Raw genomic sequence first — 12,587 nt, 5'->3', positions numbered from 1 at the left:
AACAGCTGTTGCACCCAGGAGGAGAGCATCAATTTTGCAACGTATGTAATCCTCTGAAAGAGAACTTTCTTTCCCAAAGAAAAGTCTCTCATATGTCATGCAATTGACAGCTGTCTAAAATGAGGTCATTGGTATGTTTTAGGAAAAAAATAATGCTGTCCATGAATAGGCCTCATATACTTCTGTGCAATAAACATACCTTCATTGATCAGGTATTTACAGAGTGTTGCATAATAGTTGCAGTAGCGTATTGGTTCGATACACTTTTTTGCAAGTGAACAGAGTTTTTTTTTTAAAAAAAAACCAGCTGAATTCTTTGAATTTTCATTAGAATATTAAGGATGGACTTTAGCTGGAATTTTTATTGCTGACTGACATGTCAGCAAAATCACAAACTGTGTATGTGTTCTCGGCACAGATTTATAAATATGGGAACTATCTCAGGTGTGAATAAGTCATGCCATTGTCACTGAATCTTCCTATTTTTTTTACGAAGTCAAGATGGATGGAATAGGGCAAGGATTCAAAATAACAATAGATTAAATATTCCCTAGAAACATTTCAAGATGCTGGAACTTAACTGTATATATCTTTATGCTCCTAATGACCCCTGAGACAGTTCTGGTCAATTTTTACTCTCCAGACAATTTTAAGGCATAATTCTGGAGTTAGCATGGGCCAGAAAAGCATGGTTGTGTTTCAAGCAGGCTTAACTCATTTATTCATCCCTTCTCTTTCTCTCCTTTTGTCCTTCCCTCAAAGTGTACAGCCCTTTTCTGTATTAGCACAACTCTTCACCCTTCTTGGACAAAGCCAATTGCATTTTTCTTGAGAATATTTGGCTTTGTGGCAGTGTTTGTGTATTGCTTACTCAAGAACATGCACAAAGGTTGTGTGCCACGTTATGTCTGGCACACACAGAATAAACCTGTTCAGCAATTACATGGAAAACTTCTTGAAGAAATGTTGAGAATGGCTGTGCTATGTCTGGTTCAAGGAGATAGGCAAAATAGGGTGCAAGTTAAGGGCTGGGAAAAAAATGGGAATCCCTTCCCTTCTGCCTCACAAATAGCCAACCATATTTATCAGTTCCAGCCTTCCAAAAGTCCTTGCTTCCTTTAATTTCTCCTATTCACCTTTGCCATCCCCAGATTCTCCTACTGAGGCTTGCGAGTATTATTCTTGCTCTTTGAATGTCATCTGATAGTGAATACTGCTACCAAAGAATGTTTGCTATATGAAAATTCAACCTGAGCAACATTACTGAGAAAGGTTGGTCAAACACTGGCTGTGAGCATGGCTCAGGTCTAAGAGCTACTAATTAAACACTCTAAAAATGACAGAATAGTTTTGCTAGTTCCTTGTGCTACTTCTTCAGACCGGCAGTGTCCTGACAAACTTCTCCCTTTCTTTGTCCTGCCATTTCAGGAGATAGAATAGTTCTACAATAGCAAATGAAGACTGACACTGAATCTTATTATCTTATTTTAGTTGTTAGTCAGGTAGCAGAAGTGAAGGTGGCACGACGCAAACCATTGGTAAACATGCCAGAAGAAATTTCATACATTGGTGGACTACTTTCTGCTCCTATTGTAGAACCCTGGAGGTTGTGGAAATGACTGTAGATTTACCTGTGTAATGTCCTAGAATGTGCTCTCATAAATGCTTATTTCCTCTCTAGGATGAGTCCAGCATACTCATCATTAAAAAAAAAAAAAAAAAAAAAAAAGACCCAAAACTGCAAAGCTTGACATCAAAAGCAGCCACTCTGTATCTGATGTAGTGAAGAATGGGATAGAAAGCTAAGAAATATATATAATTTCACAGTTTAAAAATCATTAGGGTTTTACTGAAAAGTAAACATTCATCAGTTTGAAAGGGTGGCTGATTGCCTTAATTGTGAGTATAAGCTTTCCTGCAGCCTTCAGAGGCTTAAATTTTCAATATCATACGTTGCTGTAAAGTTTTGTTAAATTAGCTATTCTGGATGCCAGCTTCTCAACCAAGGGGAAAAAAATGTGCTGTAAATTCATTTTGGAGTAGGTCAGATACCTGAAGACCTGTTGAAACCTTTAGCAGATTGTATTTATAGAAGGGATGGGCAAGCATTCAGTTTGCAAAGAGATGAGCTATTATTCCTGCTCACCTGTTTATTTCCCTCTGACAGAGTAGTTAGTCACTTTGTAGAAAGCAGTTTTGTTTGTGTTATGATTAAATGGGGGGAGAGGAGGATGGATGGATGGATGGATGGATGGATGGATGGATGGATGGATGGTAGTTTGAACTACTCCATACAGGAATGGGAGTGTTTACCTGACTGTTCTCCATGAAGAGATGAGGGGACAGTGACAAGTCAGGTAGGGCTGTGGTGAACACCTTGGAATGGAAACATTTCCGGCCAGCAGAGGTAAGCCCAGAAGAAGACATGAGGCAAGAGTTTCATATTCTTTTGCATGAGCAAATAAGTACACATCTGGGTAGCAGCCCAATTTCACCAGGTCAGTTCTACCTATCAGTTTGCAGGCAGATTTTGTGCTTGCATGGAACATCAGTAAAAAAGAAACCGAGTCTGCAGCATAGCTCTTAGGATCAGATCTGCAAAATATGATCAAGTGCTTTGGGATGGAGGTCAGACATTAAATACTTGTATTATTCATGATATACTTTTATCTCACAAGAGTTTCAATTACTGTCAGTGTTTTTTATAAATCTGAAACATCTGATGGAAACAAGGAGGAATATTTGCCGTTTGGATTTTTTTATTCAGATTTTATTTTCTCCCTGATTCATGTGCTCGGACACCTGTACAACCTCACCTTCCAAAGTCTTTCTGTTCTTGGAAATGAACATTGCTGACTGCATAGGTGAGATGCCGATTGTGAACTTTTTATGCAGTACATTGCATTTACACTTTAATCATCAAGTCTGTCATTTCCGTAGGCAGATACTTGTGATGTCAAAAGCAATGACAAGGACTTATGGCAATGGCTGTAGCAAGATTACAGTGTAAGATAAATGGACAGATTTTTGTCAATTGCCGCAACCGGTTTGGCAAAGATAAATCACATATTTTTGCTGAATTACTTCTGTTTCACTAAGTAATGCCCCTTTTACTGAATTTTTCATGATGAACAAAATAATGTGTCTTTATTTTTTTATTATTTTCCAGTTCTTCCTATGTTGATTTTGTAAAGCAGCTGTTCAGTTTATAAACTATCCATCCATACAATGGCTTTTCATGCTTTCCCAAGGTTTAAGCCCTTTTCATATCTGCTCTTCATTGTACTCTGCTTGGCCTGCCTTAAACTGGACCCCTAAGGAACAAAGTGCTGCATAAGCAATCTTCTGTAGTATTCCATAGCTTATCAGATATCCCCTTTAGGACTTGATTTTGTATTTCTCTCCAGCAGGCAACAGTAATAGATTCTATAAATCTCCTTTTATAATGTCTTCTATTTATTCCACACATCTAATGGAGCTGCATGTCATACTTTGGTTACTTCAGTGCGCATGTTTAATAACCTGCTATATATTAGAGAAAAAACACTGGGCCAAGAGCCTTTGCTCTTCACCAGTGTGGTTAGTTACATTAGTAATGCTGAAGATGCTTCTGTATGCAAGCATATGTTCAAACTTGGACATGTATGATGATAAATAAAAATCATTCCCAACTGAATGAAACATAAACTGTGCAAAAATAACATCTCTGGTTATTTTTAGCTCTCAGTTTGATTACACTATATGCCAATGGAAATGTTAATATACATAAGTTCCTGCTTTTAGCCTCGCTTTCTAAGGAAACAAGATTCATGATCACATTGTTGACATGAGTACAAAAGACTTTCTGCTAGCCTCTCTTAATAGTGGAAGATGCTGGCATGTTTCATCTGGATGTGACAGAGAGTTCTCAAAGACATTATCTTCTTAAACTTTAAAAAGAAAAAAAAAACCTGTTAGTCAAGTAGAGAAGCGAGACTCTAGAGAAGAGGGAAAAATACAAACTTAACCCATTAAACCAAATACAATGTGTGCAGGAGTGATACACTGGAAACCAGAATGTATTAGTTTCACTGATTATGGAATTGCTTTTTTCCTTTGGCCAAACTAGCAGTGCACGTTCTTATGAAACTGCCCATGCTGTCATTATGTATGAAGTTTCTCCTGTAGAAATTGGGAAAACATTGTACACAATAGTCATGTTAACTTTTGTGAGTGCAGCAGGTATACAGACATTGGAAGAAAGTTTTTTTCATATGAAATTGTTATACTATCTGGTCCCAGCATTTTAGGTTTTGTGTGTGATGAATATGCCCAAAGTTTTCCAATTCTAAAATTCTTTCAAATTATAACTTTGCATAAATATGATTTTTTTTTTTAAGATCCATACATACTTCCAATGCAATTAATATTCAGTAAAGCAGGTTCTTAAGAATCAGAAACAAATTTTAGATATTTTAATAATTCACTGTTCTCTGCTCTGGTCTGAAAAAACATATCAGACTTTTTGGAAAGGCCTGTAACTAACAAGTACTCTGTGATTATTCATCTAACAGGAAAGACTTTTATTAAAAATAAATTCATGAATGTGATAAAAGATTGTGCTCTTAGTAGGCAATCTAGTATGGCAGAAGGATCATTTATTTTTGAAGTATTAGCAATAGCAATAAAATTTGGCCAAGAACATAGTGTATATTGAGGGTAGAGTAGTACATATTATTAGCAGCATTGCATGAGGCTCTAAAATAGCCCAGAATAGAATATTTTGGTTGGAAGGGCCCTACAATGATCATCTAGTCCAACTACCTGACCAATTCAGGGCTGACCAAAAGTTAAAGCATGTTACTAAGAGCATTGTCCAAATGCCTTTTAAACACTGACAGGTTTGGGGCATCGACCATCTACCTAGGAAGCCTGTTTCAGTGTTTGACCACTCTTGGTAATAAATGCTTCCTAATGTCCCGTTTAAACCTCTCTTGATGCAGCTTTGAACCATTCCCAGGCGTCCTATCACTGGATACCAAGGGAGAAGAAATCAGCACCTCCCTCTCCACTTCTCTGCCTCAGGAAGCTGTAGGGAGCAATAAGGTCACACTCAGCCTCCTTTTCTCTAAAGCAGACAAACCCAAAGTCATAGAATCATAGAATCGTAGGATGGTTTAGGTTGGAAGGGACCTTAAAGATCATCTAGTTCTAACCCCCCTGCTGTGGGCAGGGACACCCTCCACTAGACCACGTTGCCCAAAGCCTCATCCAGCCTGACCTTAAACACTTCCAGGGATGGGGCCTCCACCACCTCTCTGGGCAACCTGTTCCAGTGCCTCACCACCCTCACAGTAAAGAATTTCTTTCTAACATCTCATCTAAATCCACCATCCTTCAGCTGTAATTTTTGTATACTCTTCCATACATGTAACAAATGTTTCAGCATAGAAAAAACACTTAACTTTTTATGTCACTTAAAGCTATGGTGATACTGAGAATATAAAGTCCTTTCTGATACCAGCCTTAGAAAAAGGTTATATTAAGGAAACATGGGAATTGCACTGAATGTATTCTGGGCTTAATTACAAATTATAAAACATATAGTCTGGAGGTACACAGAAGTGATTCCAGTATATTCATTAATAACGCCCTGTCCTGGTTCTGGCTAGATAGAGTTAATTTTCACAAGAGGCCAGGACAGGTGAGCCAAGGTGGCCAGGGGGCTATTCCACACCATGTGACGTCATGCTTACTATAAAAGAGGACTAGTCTGTGAGGGGTGGGTTCAGTGTGGCTCTGGGACGGTCTGAGTGTGGGCTGAGCGGTGGGTCGGTCAGTTGGCTGTCGGATGGTTAAATTGTTTTCCGTTTTCACCCATTGTGAACATTCCCTTATCAGTACTGTTGTTGATGGTTTCTTTCTCCCTTGCCATCCCAGTAAACTGTCTTTATCCCAACCCACGAGGCTTTGCCGTTGTTTTTCCATTCAGCTCCCCATCCCGCTGGGGGAGGGGTGAGCAAGTGGCCACGAGTTGCTCAGCTGCCGGCTGGGGCTGAACCACGGCAGTCCTTTTGGCACCCAACGTGGGGCTCGAGGGGTAGTGATAATGACAGATCTGACAGGAGCGTTATACAACAAAGTTGTTATAAGCATTTATAATGTTATTGAAACAGTTGCTGATCACAATGATGTTCTGTTTGGTCACATAGCTCTGGTTTGTAAACCCGTGTTTATGTAACCCTGCAGCACTGTTTATCACCTCTGGGAGAGGGGTTCGTATTCTCGTATTGTGTGATAACGGCTTATGATAAGATATCATCGACGCTCATGAGTCTAAGCTGGTACTTGTGTGTAGCATTTCTCTCATGCCCATACGTCCGTCAACATCTTTCAGAATTCATTAATAATTGCACCCAATCTACGGGGAAGACGGCGGGGCGAGGGGGGGGGCTACCTTCTCCTAAACTTTCACCCACCCTCCTTTTCCCTTTTGGTTGGTTACAACAATTTTTGAGAATTTTGAATACCCTTGGAATGTTCAGGCCAGTATATTCCTATTGCTAGGTCTCTTGAATGTTTTCCAAGTCCTGTTCAGGGTTAGGAAAAATTGTTTTAAGAATACCACCCAGGGATCTTCCCCAAGGCTGAATGGTCAGGGCTGGCATGGCATGTGGGAGAGTATGAGTGGATATCTAGAGAACTCCTCACCCCCAATGGTTTGGAGCTTCACTGCCGAACAACTGCAAGACCCTGATAAAATGGTAGAATATTTGAAAGGAAAATGCTGTGGGGACTCTAAGGAGACACAACTTATTGCGCTGTGCTGGGCCCTGGCCAAAATCTCTCAAACACTGCTTCATAGTAGGCAGCACCATCAGGGGGAAGAGAGGGAGAACAGACCCCTAAGGCACTGCAGATACCCAAGCCCTCACAACACTGTAGCCAAGCCAAAAGATCAACCCATACCAGTATCAGTCGCCCCTATACACAAGAAGAAACGCACAAAGAAATCAGTTCATTTAGTGAAAGATGATGATGAATTGGGACCATGACAAGAACAGGAAGAAGAGCCAGAACCAGAAGTGATCACCCGATCTCTGTCCCTGAGTGAGCTGCGAGATATGCGGAAAGATTTCAGCCGCCTTCCAGGGGAGCACGGTATTACCTGGCTGCTCCGCTGCTGGGATAACGGGGCCAGTAGCCTGGAATTAGGGAGGCCAAACAGTTGGGATCTCTGTCTAGGGCAGGGAGCATTGACAAGCCAATTGGGAAGAAGGCACAGGCCCTCAGCCTCTGGAGGTGACTCCTGTCAAGTGTGAGGGAAAGGTATCCCTTCAGCGAAGATGTCGTATGTCTGCCAGGCAAGTGGACTACCATGGAGAGAGGTATCCAGTATCTGAGGGAATTAGCTGTGTGGGAAATGGTTTATTATGATCCGGACAATGCACAGTTGCCCACAGACCCTGATGAAGTCCAGTGTACCCGACCCATGTGGCGAAAGTTTGTACGGAGCGCATCATCATCATATGCCAACTCACTGGCAGTAATTGACTGGAAAAATGAAGAGGCACCCACAGTGGATGAAGTGGCTGGCTGACTCCGGCAATATGAAGAGAGCCTTTCTTCCTCCCTCATCTTGGCTGTGGAGAAACTGTCCCAGGACGTCGGGCAACTCAAAGAGGATATGTATTACTCCCCACCTGTACAGACCCGTATTTCAGCTGTTAGGAGTAAGTGTTTTTCTGCTCCAGAGAGGGGATATGGAGCATACACACCACGAGTTATCCTGCGGTTTTATCGGCGCAACCACGGAGAAGACATGAGGAAATGGGATGGGAAGCCTACCTCAACCCTGCAGGCATGAGTACGTGAGCTGCAAGGCAAGACAGTCATGAAAAGGGACTCTTCCAGGAAAAGTACTGCTCCAGTTTCCACCGGGTAGCCCCCCAGATCAAGTGGAAGGCCTGGTCGCACTTATAATCCTCTTGAAGTGACTTCTCAGTCCTTTTCGCAAGAGGTGAGTAGCGAATATGATGAGCAGGATTAGAGGGGCCCTGCCTCCAGCCAGGTGGAGGAAAGGGACAATAGAGTGTATTGGACTGTGTGGATCTGATGGCCTGGCACGTCAGACCCACAGGAGTACACGGCCCTAGTAGACACAGGTGCACAGCGTACTTTAATGCCATTGAGCTATGAAGGGGTGGAACCCACCTCTATTTCTGGTGTGACAGGGGGATCCCAACAGTTGACTCTGCTGGAGGCTGAAGTGAGTCTGACTGGCAAAATCACCCCATTGTGACTGGGCCAGAGGCTCCATGCCTCCTGGGCACAAACTACCTCTGGAGAGGGTATTTCAAAGACCCAAAAGGCCACCGATGGCCTTTTGGTATAGCTGCCTTGGAGACGGAGGAAATTGAACCATTGTCTAGTCTGCCCGGTCTCTCGGAGGATCCTTCTGTTGTGGGGTTGCTCAGGGTTGAAGAGCAACAGGTGCCAATCGCTACCACAACCGTGCACCGGGCTTGCTGTGTGCCCGCCTTACTGCCCTGAGGATCTTGAACTCCACCATTTCATGGTCACTGCAGGCTGGGCTGCCCTTGAGCTTCACATTCCCCACCAGCCCCTCCTTGTTGCTGAGAACCAGGCCCACCATGGCATCTCTCCTTGTTGGCTTCTCTGTCACTTGGAGGAGAAAGTTATCATCAATGCATTCCAGGAACTTCCTGGACTTGAAATCCCCCATGAGGACCAGGGCTTGTGAACGTGAGGCTGCTCCTATCTGTCTATAGAAGGCCTCATCTGCTCTGTCTTTTTGGTCAGGTGACCTGTAGCAGACCCCCACTATAATGTCCCCTGTCCCTGCCTTCCCTGTAGTCCTGACCCGTAAGCTCTTGCTGAGCTCCTCACCCATCCCCAGGTGGAGCTCCATGTACTCCAGTTGGTGATTAACACAGAAGGTGATATCCCCTCATTTCCCCTGCCTGTCCTTCCTAAAGAGCCTGTATCCTTCCATCCCAACACTGCAGTCATAGAAGCCATCCCACCACATCTCCATGATGCCAGTGAGATCATAGCCCTGCAGGCATGCGCACATCTCTAACTTCTCTTGTTTATTCTCCATCCTTCATGTGTTTGCATAGAGGCATTTCAGTCAGCCCCCTAATGAGGCTTGACTGACTGGCTGGAGTGACTGGAATTCCTTTGAGGTACTTTACGGGTGTTTCCATGTTGGTTCCTATTACCTCAGGAGCCCCTGGCTCATCTCCGCTAGACTACAAATGTGCTGCAGTGTGCCCAGCACATCTCTGAGCAACAGGCTAAGGGCCCTCACCCGCACCCTATCTCTCTGACCATGGTGTGTGATCCCACAGCTTGTTGCAGGCAAGCCTGATATTATCCTCCTCCCCTTCAAGCCTAGTTTAAAGCTCTGTCAATGAGCCCTACAAGCTCCTGGGTAAAGACCCTCTTTCCTCTTTGAGAAAGCTGAATTGCATCTGATGCCAGCAAGCCTCGTGCTGTGTAGGCATCGTGGTTTTACCCCAGCCAGCATCTGACCACCACGCAGCCGCTCGTTCACTCACCCCCATTGGGATGGGGGAGAGAATAGGAAAAGTTAAAGTGAGAAAACTTGTGGGTTGAGATAAAGACAGTTTAATAGGTAAAGCAAAAGCCACACGCACAAGCAAAGCAAAGCAAGGAATTCATTCACTGCTTCCCATTGGCAGGCAGGTGTTCAGCCATGTCCAGGAAAGCAGGGCTCTGTCACATGTAACAGTTACTTGGGAAGACAAATGTCACCACTCTGAACATCACTGCCCCCCCTCTCCCCACCCCCACCCCCAGTCCCTCGTCTTCCCTAAGCCTCTTATAAAGTGAGCATGACATCATCTGGTATGGAATATCCCTTTGGTCAGTTTGGGGCAGCTGTCCTGTTTGTGTCCCCTCACAACTCCTTGTGCGCCGCCAGCCATTCTGTTGGTGGGGCAGTGCGAGAAGCAGAAAAGGCCTTGACTCTGTGTAAGCACTGTTCAACAGCAACAGTTCCATATAACAAAAATATCTCTGTATTATTGCAGCAGGATTTGGATTATTTTCTTCCCTTTCTCAGAAATTTCCTCTGCTGAGTTGCCCCATACAATGATGTCATCAACGTATTGCAGGTGCTCTGGGGCTTCACCCTTTTCCAGTGCAGTCTGGATCAGTCCATGGCAAATGGTGGGGCTGTGTTTCCACCCCTGGAGCAGTCGATTCCAGGTGTGCTGGACACCCCTCCAAGTGAAGGCAAACTGTGGCCTGCGCTCTGCTGCCAAAGGGATCGAGAACAATGCATTAGCTATATCAATTGTGGCATACCATTTGGCCTCCTTTGACTCCAGTTCATATTGAAGTTCCAGCATATCTGGCATGGCAGCACTCATCAGCAGTGTGACTTCATTCAGGCCACGATAGTCTACCGTCAGCCTCCACTCTCCATTGGACTTCTGCACTGGCCACATGGGACTGTTAAAGGGTGAGTGGGTTCTGCTGATCACTCCCTGACCCTCCAGCTGACGAATTAGCTCGTGGATGGGAACCAGGGAGTCTCAGTTGGTGCGGTATTGCCACCGGTGCACCGTTGTAGTAGCAATTGGCACCTGTTGCTCTTCAACCCTTAGCAACCCTACCACAGAAGGGTCCTCTGAGAGACCGGGCAAACTAGACAATGGCTCAATTTCCTCCGCTTCCAAGGCAGCTATTCCAAAAGCCCACCGGTAGCCTTTTGGGTCTTTGAAATACCCTTTCCGGAGATAGTCTATGCCCAGGATGCATGGAGCCTCTGGCCCAGTCACAATGGGGTGCTTTTGCCACTCATTCCCCGTTAGACTTACTTCAGCCTCCAACAGAGCCAACTGTTGGGATCCCCCCGTCACACCAGAAATAGAAATTGCTTCCACCCCTTCATAGTTCGACGGCATTAGGGTACACTGTGCACAAGTGTCCACTAGGGCTTTGTACTCTTGTGGGTCCAATGTGCCAGGCCATCGGATCCACACAGTCCAATACACTCTGTTGTCCCTTTCCTCCACCTGGCTGGAGGCAGGGCCCCTCTAATCCTGCTCATCATACTCACTGCTCATCTCTTGCAAAAAGGAGTTAGAAGTCCCTTCAAGAGGGTCATAAGTGCGATCAGGGTTTCCACTTGATCTGGGGGGCTGCCCGGTGGAAACTGGAGCAGCATCCTTTCTGGAAGGGTTCCTCTGTACAGCTGTCTTGCCTTGTAGCTCATGTGCGTGTGCCCACAGGGTTGAGGTGGGCTTCCCATCCCATTTCCTCATGTCTTCTCCGTGGTTGCACCGATAAAACCACAGGACATCTCGTGGTGTGTATGCTCTATATCCCCTCTCTGGAGCAGAAAAATACTTGCTCCTAACAGCTGAAATACAGGTCTGTACAGGTGGGGAGTAATATATATCCTGTTTGAGTTGCCGGACGTCCTGGGACAGTTTCTCCACAACCGAGACTAGGGAGGAAGAAAGGCTCTCTTCATATTGCTGGAGTCGGCCAGCCACTTCATCCACTGTGGGTGCCTCTTCATTTTTCCAGTCAATTACTGCCAGTGAATTGGCGTACGATGATGGTGCACTTCGCACAAATTTTCGCCACATGGGTCGGGTACATTGGACTTCATTGGGGTCTGTGGGCAACTGTGTGTTGTCCGGATCATAATAAACCATCTCCGGCACAGCTGATTGCCTCAGATATTTGATACCTCTCTCCATGGTGGTCCACTTGCCTGGCAGACATACGACATCTTCGCTGAAGGGATACCTTTCCCTCACACTTGACAGGAGTCGCCTCCAGAGGCTGAGGGCCTGCGCCTTCTTCCCAATTGCCTTGTCAATGCCCCCTTCCCTAGACAAGGATCCTAGCCGCTTGGCCCCCCTGCCCTCCAGTTCCAGGCTACTGGCCCCATTATCCCAGCAGCGGAGCAGCCAGGTAATACCGTGCTCCCCTGGAAGGCGGCTGAAATCTTTCCGCATATCTCGCAGCTCACTCAGGGACAGAGATCGGGTGATCACTTCTGGTTCTGGCTCTTCTTCTTGTTCTCATGATGGCCCTGGTTCATCATCATCTCTCACTAAGCGAACCTATTTCCTTGTGTATTTCTTTTTGTGTATAGGGGCGACTGATACTGGTATGGGTTGATCTTTTGGCTCGGATACAGTGCCTATTGCGGTGGTTTAAGTTGCTGCAGTGCCTGTTGCAGGGGCTTGGGCAGCTGCAGTGCCTGTTGCAGGGGCTTGGGCAGGGGCAGTGCCTGTGGGTCCGCTCTCTCCCTCTGGATGGTGCTGCCTACTATCAAGCAGTGTTTGAGAGATTGTGGCCAGGGCCCAGCACAGCGCAGTAAGATGTGTCTCCTTAGAATCCCCACAGCATTTTCCTTTCAAATATTCTACCATTTTATCAGGGTCTTGCAGTTGTTCAGGAGTGAAGCTCCAAACCATTGGGGGTGAAAAGGTCTCTAGATACCTGCCCATACTCTCCCACATGCCATGCCAGCCCAGACCATCCAGTCTTCAGGAAGATCCCTGGGTGGTACTCTTGAAAAGATTTTTGCTAACCCT

This window comes from Balearica regulorum, chromosome Z, assembly GCF_011004875.1.
Source record: "Balearica regulorum gibbericeps isolate bBalReg1 chromosome Z, bBalReg1.pri, whole genome shotgun sequence".
Taxonomy (NCBI): domain Eukaryota; kingdom Metazoa; phylum Chordata; class Aves; order Gruiformes; family Gruidae; genus Balearica; species Balearica regulorum.
The sequence above is the reverse complement of the archived record's forward strand: the minus strand, read 5'-3'. Positions refer to the sequence as shown.